Here is a 12628-nt window from a genome sequence, read left to right as displayed (position 1 = left end):
GGGTTTTAACCTCTGTTTCAAGTGCCTCTTGCTGAGGCCTGGATCTTAAGGTGGTAAGGAGGAAGGAATCCGGAGGAGTTCTAATAAAGTCTAATGTGAGGCCTGAAGATATTAATTTAATGGCCCAAGTATTTATTGTTATCTCTTCCCATTGTTGCCTAAACTGTTTTAATCTTCCACCCACTGGAGGAATATAATTACTGGAATTTGTCGGCTGGCTTGAATGGACGTTTATTAAACAGGTTTCCTTTTTGTTTAAAATCCTTATTGTTCCATCTGTCTCTGAAGCCTCCCTTCTTTCCGAATGGTGGCTTCCTGAAGGCCCTTCTGTAAGATGGAACAAAGGGATTAGGGAATCCTTTTTTCCTTTCACCTGCCTTCTTGAGTATATCGTCAAGGACTGTTCCAAACAGGTACTCACGCTGACAGGGTATGGCACATAATTTTGATCTAGATTGGGCATCTCCTTTCCAGTTTTTTAGCCATAAAGCCCGCCTAGCCGTGTTGGAGATATTAGCTGTTCTGGCCGCCAGTCGTAGGGAGTCAATAGAGGCATCCGATATAAAGGCAGCCGCACCCTTGATCAAAGGGATAGACGCTCGTAACTTCTCCCTGGGATACACCATTTTTAATATTTTGCTCCAGCTGATCCAGCCAGACTAACATTGATCTGCCAGTACATGTGGCTGCAATTGCCGGTTTGAATGCCGTGACACAGGCCTCCCACGATTTTTTAAGGAGCGCATCTGATTTTCGGTCCATGGGATCTGTTAAGGAACCTGCATCTTCCACGGGCAAGGAGAAACGGCGAGATGTAGATGCAACTGCAGCATCGACCTTTGGTATTTTGTTCCATGTACTTAAATCTTCGTCATCAAATGGGTAGCGCCTCTTACAGGGTATTGGTACAAAACCTTTTTGACCTTTACCCCATTCCTTCTTAACGAGGTCCTTTATGGCCTGGTTTATTGGAAACACGTGGCCTTTCCGTTGGGAAAGACCAGCAAACATGATTTCCTGTGGTGTTTGGGGTTCTTTTGACTCCGATACCCCCATCGTATTTCTCACCGATTTAACCAAGTTGTTTATGCCCTCAGTTGGAAAGCAAACAAAGTCTTCTTCCCCTGAAGAATCAGACAGTTGAGAGACCTCCGAGTCGACCTCCCCACTCTCTGCTGACGTGTCAGCTCTAGGTGAGGATACTCTTCTTTTCTTTTTCTCGGTATTAATCGAGGAAGAACCGCCTCCTAACGACTGAAGTTCTTCCCTAATTATGAGCCGTATCTCGTTCATTTTCACCGATTCCTCCTGCCGTAAGGTGTTATCTATACATGCCTGACATAGACTCTTAGTATAGGAGTCAGGCAGGGGTTCGGTACATATAGCACATTGTTTGTGCTTACTCTTTCCCGTCCTTTTTGCCTAAAATAATACAAGCAAAGGAATCAATATATACTTCAGTGAAGTATGCGTACACTCACCCAGCGTATTAATTTTACCGGCTGCGGGGTTGTCTTAGTTTGGGATGTGGAACGGGATGATTTTCTTCCCGATTTATCAGTGGAGTCACTTAACTTAAAGTGTCCACTGCTGTTTTTCCTGGTTTCGCTACTAGGTACTAGTGGCTCTTCCATGGAGTGCACACGGACCTCCTCTTGGGATGACATAATGCACACTGACTGCACTTCTCATCCTGACTATTATAGTGTAGCCACTCCTGCATACATCCCCATCCTGTTTTTTTTTTTTTTTTTTTACTCACAAGTCCGGCATCCAGACGCTGGGATCGCATGGGGGAATCCAATATGGCGGTTCCCCCGGAAATGGTACTCTGACACCGCGACCCCGGAAGTTCAAGCTTCCTTCCATGGGACGCCGACGCTACTGCGCATGCGCCCGCGTCTCTGCAAACCGGAAGCGCTCTCAGCGCTGCTTCCCACCATGTCGCCTCTTACCTCTGGAGGGAACGGAGGGAAGATTCCGCCCAGGGACACCACACCGCTGCTCAGCTCCACTCAGGAGGGCATTACCACAGGTATCCACACTGCGCCGTGCCTTTCATTAGCACTTACCCAACGGTGTCCCAGCAGGGAGACCGTTGGTACCTTCAGGCTTCCCTGTCAGCCGCACCAGATGAGGGGGGAGCCCGCAGGAACATTCCCCCGACACTGTCCACCTGCTCTGGGACCCCTGTCGCTCAGCAGAGTCGGTACAGGCAGTAGCCCAGGCAGGCCTTCCTCTTCTTAGCCATAGAGTTTTTCTCTGTGGGTTCCCTTCTAGGAACAGGAAACCAACTGAGGAGCGAGGGGGGGCCGCCCCTTTTATCTCTCTGTAGGTTTCCTGTTCCTAGGGGCGGATCCCCTCTCTCTAGTGGGTGCTGTCGTGGCGAATAGAAAAACTGTTTATCCCCCAGACATGGATTATGGCGTGGGACAACGACGGACAGGTGAGGGTTATGGTTGTTTTTTATTTTTATTACAGGAGAGGAGGGCATCGGTGGAATTAGATGTTAGCCTTTTTCTCACCTATGTACAACACGGTGCATTTTTCATGCGTTTTCGCTCCAGTTTTCCGCGTGGAAGTGGGCCATAACCACTAGGGAATCCTTTATGCACGCTAATGACCGTCCTGACGTGTTGTGCACATGATCAGAACTCTTAGAACAGAGTGAGATTGAGCAAGACGCTGGGACCGACGTCTTTGCTGAGCAGACTCCACTGCGGCTGGAACAGAATGGGAGACCGCAGTGGAGATGGCTCGAGATTCCCCCTGTGCAGAAGCGGGAACTCGACCTCTAACATTAAGTGATTTGACCAAGGAAGGAGACGGGCACAAGGGGGCATTCTTTGCGTCTGGAGGAGAGAAGGTTTTTCCACCAACATAGAAGAGGATTCTTTACTGTTAGGGCAGTGAGAATCTGGAATTGCTTGCCTGAGGAGGTGGTGATGGCGAACTCAGTCGAGGGGTTCAAGAGAGGCCTGGATGTCTTCCTGGAGCAGAACAATATTGTATCATACAATTATTAGGTTCTGTAGAAGGACGTAGATCTGGGGATTTATTATGATGGAATATAGGCTGAACTGGATGGACAAATGTCTTTTTTCGGCCTTACTAACTATGTTACTACGATCAGTAATCTTCCTTGAGTATTTGCAGTGCCTTTTTATCTGCAGCATCCCAATTCTACTTTGTGTGGATTTTTTAATTGAGTCCGTTAAATCCGCAGCAAAAACGCAGGTATAAAAATGTTTCCGGATTTGCTGAGTTTTTGTTTGCGTTTTCCAGCTTCCTATGGTGTTAACGACACGGTCATCTATGTGACAACGTGGGAAACACCGGTGTGGAGGCTCTTACCGGCAGTAACACATCCGCCGGTAAGACTGCTGGTCAGAGCCTCGCGGGATCATGCTGGCAGATGTCATCGAGACCCCGCAGCTCTGACTGTGACCCACAAATTATTATTTATTTTTACTGTTTGGTTCCAGCCTATGTAGGTTCATCCTGTTAATGCTCCTACATAGTGACAATGTCTGTGTGGTTTTTTCTTTTAGCGGCTTAGTAATGAAATCACCCTCATTACTAAGCCTAGGGCTTGGTGTCAATGATAGCTGCTGACACCAAGGCCTAACCCCATTACCCTGATGCTACTGCATCAGAATGAAAAAGGTGGTGTAGAACCAAGAAATTACATCACACAACTTTTTTTTTTTTTTTTAATATCTTTAATTAGCTCAAAAAGCCTTCATTGCTGTACAAAAACACACCAGAAATTGCTGCAAAATGCGAGTTATTGCTGCCAAGAGATGCAGAAACCTTACAGAAATCTCTGCAAGCAAATACTCAATGTGCGCACAGCCAGAATAAAGTCATTATTTGAAATTAAAAAAAAGTTTTCCTTTTTTATTTAAAAATAACCATACGATTAGTACAGTGACTTGCAAAAGTATTCAGCCCCCTGGAACGTATCAACCTTTTCCCACATATCACAAAGATGCCAAATGTAAATTTTCTGTGAAGAATCAACAACAAGTGGAACACAACTGTGAAGTTGAACAAAATTTATTGGTTATTTTACATTTTTGTGAAAATTTAAAAACTGATAAGTGAATATATGCAATATTATTTGGCCCCTTTACTTTCACTCCAAAAGTTCATTGTGGATCTCTGAACGATCCAATGTCCTAAATGCCAAATGATGATAAATAGAATCCACCTGTGTGTGACCAAGTCTCTGTATAAGGCCATGTTCACACTTTGCGGTTTTTACCGCGGCGATTTTGATGCTGCGGGTCCGCTGCAGTTTCCATTGCGTTTACAGTAACCTGTGAACCCTATGGAAACCGCAAACCGCTGTGCACATGCTGCGGGAAAAACCACGTGGGAACGCAGCGGTTTACAACCCGCAGCATGTCACTTTGTGCAGAATCGCAGTGATTCTGCACCCATAGGAATGCATTGATCCACCATGCGGGAAGTAAGCGGATAATGTGCGGGGGGTACCCGGGGTGGAGGAGAGGAGACTCCTCCAGGCCCTGGGAACCATATTTGTGGTAAAAAAAAAAAATTAAAAAAAATAAGCTATACTCACCTCTGAAGTCTCAGCGCTGCACGCTGCCATCCGGTCTCAGGTTTGCTGTGCGACCAGGACCTGCGGTGATGTCGCGGTCACATGACCGTGATGTCACGAAGGTCCTTCTCGTACAGCATCTTTGGAACCGGACCGCCGCCTGCAGATCCGAGGAGATCGGGACGTCAGAGGTGAGTATATCATGATTTTATTATTTTTAACATTAATATTGATGCTGCATATTGCTGAATATGCGGCATCAATAGTAGGAGTAAAATCCCGCAGCGGAACCCGCAGGACAAACCGCGATAAATCTGCAGGGATAACCACAGCGGGTTTGCCCTGCAGATTTATCAAATCCGCTGTGGGAGCACCCGCAGAGGACCCGACGCTACGTGTGAACATGGCCTAAGGGTATGTGCACACGATGCAGATTTAGTGCAGAACCGCACTGTGATTTACAGTACAACGTAAATCAATGTGAAAAGAAAAAAGCTGTGCACATGGTGCAGAGAAATCTGCGCAGAAACGCACAGAAACTGCATCAAATCTGCAGATGCAGATTTAGTGCAGAAAATTCCGCACCACATTTCCTACGTGTGCACATCGCCTAAATGCACCTGCTCTGTGATAGTCTCAGGGTTCTGTGTGGAGACCAAGGAACACAGCAGGCCGGTCCGTGATACTGTTGTGGAGAAGGTTAACCCCTTTCTGACATCAGTCGTACTATCCTGTCGAGGTGGGATGGGCCCATATGATTACCAACGGGATAGTATGTCATGTGCGATCAGCCGCACTCAGGGGGGAGCGTGGCCGGGTGTCAGCTGACTATCGCAGCTGACTTTCAGCACTATGTGCCAGGAGCGGTGATGGACGGCCCCCGGCACATTGCGATCAAACATGATTGCAGTGTTCTGCAGCCATATGGAAGCATCGCACAGGGAGTGGGCTCCCTGTGTGCTTCCCTGAGACCCTTGGTACAAGGTGATGTGCTCACCGTGTACCGAGTGTCTCCTCCCTGCAGGATTCGGATCCAAAATGGCTGCGGGGCTACTTCTGGGTCCTGCAGGGAGGTGACTTACCAGCGCCTGCTCAGAACAGTGCTGTGCAAAGTGTCAGATCAGCAATCTCACCCTATAACATGATGTCCCCCTGGGGCAATGTTATAAAGTAAAAAAATAAATCATCCCAAATAGAGAAAAAAAATATTCTTCCAATAAATACATTTATCTAAATAAAAAAAGAAAAAGTAAAAGTACACATATTTAGTATCGCCGCGTCCATAATGACCCGACCTATAAAACTGTCCCACTAGTTAACCCCTTCACTGAACACTGTAAAGAAAAAAAAAAAGGACAAAAAAACCGCTTTATTCTCATACAGGGTTAGAGGTGTGACTAGTGTCACTGTTGGGATTAGGGTTAAGGGTGTGTTTGGATTAGGGTTTGTTATAATTGGGGGTTTCCACTGTTTAGACACATCAGGGGCTCTCCAAACGCAACATGGCGTCCGATCTCAATTCCAGCCAATTCTGCGTTGAAAAAGTAAAACAGTGCTCCTTCCCTTCCGAGCTCTCCCGTGCGCCCAAACAGGGGTTTACCCCGACATATGGGGTATCAGCGTACTCAGGACAAATTGGACAACAACTTTCAGGTCCAATTTCTCCTGTTACCCTTGGGAAAATACAAAACTGGGGGCTAAAAAAACTTTGTGGGAAAATTTTTTATTTTCACGGCTCTGCGTTATAAACTGTAGTGAAACACTTGGGGGCTCAAAGTTCTCACAACATCTAGATAAGTTCCCTGGGGGGTCTCGTTTATACACAGGACAGAGCTGACATGGAGGAGTCTCATCTATTACATTATATATATATATATATATATACAGGACAGAGCTGACATGGAGGAGCCTCATCTATTACATTATATATATATATATATACACAGGACAGAGCTGACATGGAGGAGTCTCATCTATTACATTATATATATATATATATACACAGGACAGAGCTGACATGGAGGAGCCTCATCTATTACATTATATATATATATATATACAGGACAGAGCTGACATGGAGGAGTCTCATCTATTACATTATATATATATATATATACAGGACAGAGCTGACATGGAGGAGCCTCATCTATTACATTATATATATATATATATATACAGGACAGAGCTGACATGGAGGAGTCTCATCTATTACATTATATATATATATATATATACAGGACAGAGCTGACATGGAGGAGCCTCATCTATTACATTATATATATATATATATATACAGGACAGAGCTGACATGGAGGAGTCTCATCTATTACATTATATATATATATATATACAGGACAGAGCTGACATGGAGGAGTCTCATCTATTACATTATATATATATATATACACAGGACAGAGCTGACATGGAGGAGTCTCATCTATTACATTATATATATATATATATACAGGACAGAGCTGACATGGAGGAGTCTCATCTATTACATTATATATATATATATACACAGGACAGAGCTGACATGGAGGAGTCTCATCTATTACATTATATATATATATATACAGGACAGAGCTGACATGGAGGAGCCTCATCTATTACATTATATATATATATATACACAGGACAGAGCTGACATGGAGGAGTCTCATCTATTACATTATATATATATATATACAGGACAGAGCTGACATGGAGGAGCCTCATCTATTACATTATATATATATATATACACAGGACAGAGCTGACATGGAGGAGCCTCATCTATTACATTATATATATATATATATACAGGACAGAGCTGACATGGAGGAGCCTCATCTATTACATTATATATATATATATACAGGACAGAGCTGACATGGAGGAGTCTCATCTATTACATTATATATATATATATATATATACACAGGACAGAGCTGACATGGAGGAGTCTCATCTATTACATTATATATATATATATACACAGGACAGAGCTGACATGGAGGAGCCTCATCTATTACATTATATATATATATATACACAGGACAGAGCTGACATGGAGGAGTCTCATCTATTACATTATATATATATATATACAGGACAGAGCTGACATGGAGGAGCCTCATCTATTACATTATATATATATATATATACACAGGACAGAGCTGACATGGAGGAGCCTCATCTATTACATTATATATATATATATATATATACAGGACAGAGCTGACATGGAGGAGTCTCATCTATTACATTATATATATATATATATATATACACAGGACAGAGCTGACATGGAGGAGTCTCATCTATTACATTATATATATATATATATACACAGGACAGAGCTGACATGGAGGAGCCTCATCTATTACATTATATATATATATATATACACAGGACAGAGCTGACATGGAGGAGTCTCATCTATTACATTATATATATATATATATACACAGGACAGAGCTGACATGGAGGAGCCTCATCTATTACATTATATATATATATATATACACAGGACAGAGCTGACATGGAGGAGTCTCATCTATTACATTATATATATATATATATACAGGACAGAGCTGACATGGAGGAGTCTCATCTATTACATTATATATATATATATATACAGGACAGAGCTGACATGGAGGAGCCTCATCTATTACATTATATATATATATATATATATATATACAGGACAGAGCTGACATGGAGGAGCCTCATCTATTACATTATATATATATATATATATATACAGGACAGAGCTGACATGGAGGAGTCTCATCTATTACATTATATATATATATATATATACAGGACAGAGCTGACATGGAGGAGTCTCATCTATTACATTATATATATATATATATACACAGGACAGAGCTGACATGGAGGAGTCTCATCTATTACATTATATATATATATATATATACAGGACAGAGCTGACATGGAGGAGTCTCATCTATTACATTATATATATATATATATACAGGACAGAGCTGACATGGAGGAGCCTCATCTATTACATTATATATATATATATATACACAGGACAGAGCTGACATGGAGGAGTCTCATCTATTACATTATATATATATATATATATATACAGGACAGAGCTGACATGGAGGAGCCTCATCTATTACATTATATATATATATATATACACAGGACAGAGCTGACATGGAGGAGCCTCATCTATTACATTATATATATATATATATATACACAGGACAGAGCTGACATGGAGGAGTCTCATCTATTACATTATATATATATATATATATATACAGGACAGAGCTGACATGGAGGAGTCTCATCTATTACATTATATATATATATATATATACAGGACAGAGCTGACATGGAGGAGCCTCATCTATTACATTATATATATATATATATATACAGGACAGAGCTGACATGGAGGAGTCTCATCTATTACATTATATATATATATATATATATATACAGGACAGAGCTGACATGGAGGAGTCTCATCTATTACATTATATATATATATATACACAGGACAGAGCTGACATGGAGGAGTCTCATCTATTACATTATATATATATATATACACAGGACAGAGCTGACATGGAGGAGTCTCATCTATTACATTATATATATATATATATATATACAGGACAGAGCTGACATGGAGGAGTCTCATCTATTACATTATATATATATATATATATACAGGACAGAGCTGACATGGAGGAGCCTCATCTATTACATTATATATATATATATATACAGGACAGAGCTGACATGGAGGAGTCTCATCTATTACATTATATATATATATATATATATATATACAGGACAGAGCTGACATGGAGGAGTCTCATCTATTACATTATATATATATATATATATATATACAGGACAGAGCTGACATGGAGGAGTCTCATCTATTACATTATATATATATATATACAGGACAGAGCTGACATGGAGGAGTCTCATCTATTACATTATATATATATATATATACAGGACAGAGCTGACATGGAGGAGTCTCATCTATTACATTATATATATATATATATATACAGGACAGAGCTGACATGGAGGAGCCTCATCTATTACATTATATATATATATATACAGGACAGAGCTGACATGGAGGAGCCTCATCTATTACATTATATATATATATACAGGACAGAGCTGACATGGAGGAGCCTCATCTATTACATTATATATATATATACAGGACAGAGCTGACATGGAGGAGTCTCATCTATTACATTATATATATATATATATATATACAGGACAGAGCTGACATGGAGGAGCCTCATCTATTACATTATATATATATATACAGGACAGAGCTGACATGGAGGAGTCTCATCTATTACATTATATATATATATATACAGGACAGAGCTAACATGGAGGAGCCTCATCTATTACATTATATATATATATATACAGGACAGAGCTGACATGGAGGAGCCTCATCTATTACATTATATATATATATATACAGGACAGAGCTGACATGGAGGAGCCTCATCTATTACATTATATATATATATATACAGGACAGAGCTGACATGGAGGAGTCTCATCTATTACATTATATATATATATATATATACATACAGGACAGAGCTGACATGGAGGAGCCTCATCTATTACATTATATATATATATATATACAGGACAGAGCTGACATGGAGGAGTCTCATCTATTACATTATATATATATATATATATACATACAGGACAGAGCTGACATGGAGGAGCCTCATCTATTACATTATATATATATATATATATATATACAGGACAGAGCTGACATGGAGGAGCCTCATCTATTACATTATATATATATATATATACCAGGACAGAGCTGACATGGAGGAGCCTCATCTATTACATTATATATATATATATACAGGACAGAGCTGACATGGAGGAGTCTCATCTATTACATTATATATATATATATACAGGACAGAGCTGACATGGAGGAGCCTCATCTATTACATTATATATATATATATATACAGGACAGAGCTGACATGGAGGAGCCTCATCTATTACATTATATATATATATATACAGGACAGAGCTGACATGGAGGAGTCTCATCTATTACATTATATATATATATATATATACAGGACAGAGCTGACATGGAGGAGCCTCATCTATTACATTATATATATATATATACAGGACAGAGCTGACATGGAGGAGTCTCATCTATTACATTATATATATATATATACAGGACAGAGCTGACATGGAGGAGCCTCATCTATTACATTATATATATATATATACAGGACAGAGCTGACATGGAGGAGTCTCATCTATTACATTATATATATATATATACAGGACAGAGCTGACATGGAGGAGTCTCATCTATTACATTATATATATATATATATACAGGACAGAGCTGACATGGAGGAGCCTCATCTATTACATTATATATATATATATATATACAGGACAGAGCTGACATGGAGGAGCCTCATCTATTACATTATATATATATATATATACAGGACAGAGCTGACATGGAGGAGCCTCATCTATTACATTATATATATATATATACAGGACAGAGCTGACATGGAGGAGTCTCATCTATTACATTATATATATATATATACACAGGACAGAGCTGACATGGAGGAGTCTCATCTATTACATTATATATATATATATATATACAGGACAGAGCTGACATGGAGGAGCCTCATCTATTACATTATATATATATATATACAGGACAGAGCTGACATGGAGGAGTCTCATCTATTACATTATATATATATATATACAGGACAGAGCTGACATGGAGGAGCCTCATCTATTACATTATATATATATATATATACAGGACAGAGCTGACATGGAGGAGCCTCATCTATTACATTATATATATATATATACAGGACAGAGCTGACATGGAGGAGTCTCATCTATTACATTATATATATATATATATATACAGGACAGAGCTGACATGGAGGAGCCTCATCTATTACATTATATATATATATATATACAGGACAGAGCTGACATGGAGGAGTCTCATCTATTACATTATATATATATATATATACAGGACAGAGCTGACATGGAGGAGTCTCATCTATTACATTATATATATATATATATATATATACAGGACAGAGCTGACATGGAGGAGTCTCATCTATTACATATATATATATATATATACAGGACAGAGCTGACATGGAGGAGTCTCATCTATTACATTATATATATATATATATACAGGACAGAGCTGACATGGAGGAGTCTCATCTATTACATTATATATATATATATATAACAGGACAGAGCTGACATGGAGGAGTCTCATCTATTACATTATATATATATATATATACACAGGACAGAGCTGACATGGAGGAGTCTCATCTATTACATTATATATATATATATACACAGGACAGAGCTGACATGGAGGAGTCTCATCTATTACATTATATATATATATATATACACAGGACAGAGCTGACATGGAGGAGCCTCATCTATTACATTATATATATATATATACACAGGACAGAGCTGACATGGAGGAGCCTCATCTATTACATTATATATATATATATATACACAGGACAGAGCTGACATGGAGGAGCCTCATCTATTACATTATATATATATATATATACACAGGACAGAGCTGACATGGAGGAGCCTCATCTATTACATTATATATATATATATATACACAGGACAGAGCTGACATGGAGGAGCCTCATCTATTATATTATATATATATATATATACACAGGACAGAGCTGACATGGAGGAGCCTCATCTATTACATTATATATATAGCTATATATACACAGGACAGAGCTGACATGGAGGAGCCTCATCTATTACATTATATATAGTATATATACACAGGACAGAGCTGACATGGAGGAGCCTCATCTATTACATTATATATATATATATATACACAGGACAGAGCTGACATGGAGGAGCCTCATCTATTACATTATATATATATATATATATACACAGGACAGAGCTGACATGGAGGAGCCT

This window comes from Ranitomeya imitator, chromosome 1 (assembly GCF_032444005.1).
Source record: "Ranitomeya imitator isolate aRanImi1 chromosome 1, aRanImi1.pri, whole genome shotgun sequence".
Classification (NCBI taxonomy): domain Eukaryota; kingdom Metazoa; phylum Chordata; class Amphibia; order Anura; family Dendrobatidae; genus Ranitomeya; species Ranitomeya imitator.
This window is presented reverse-complemented; position numbering follows the sequence as displayed.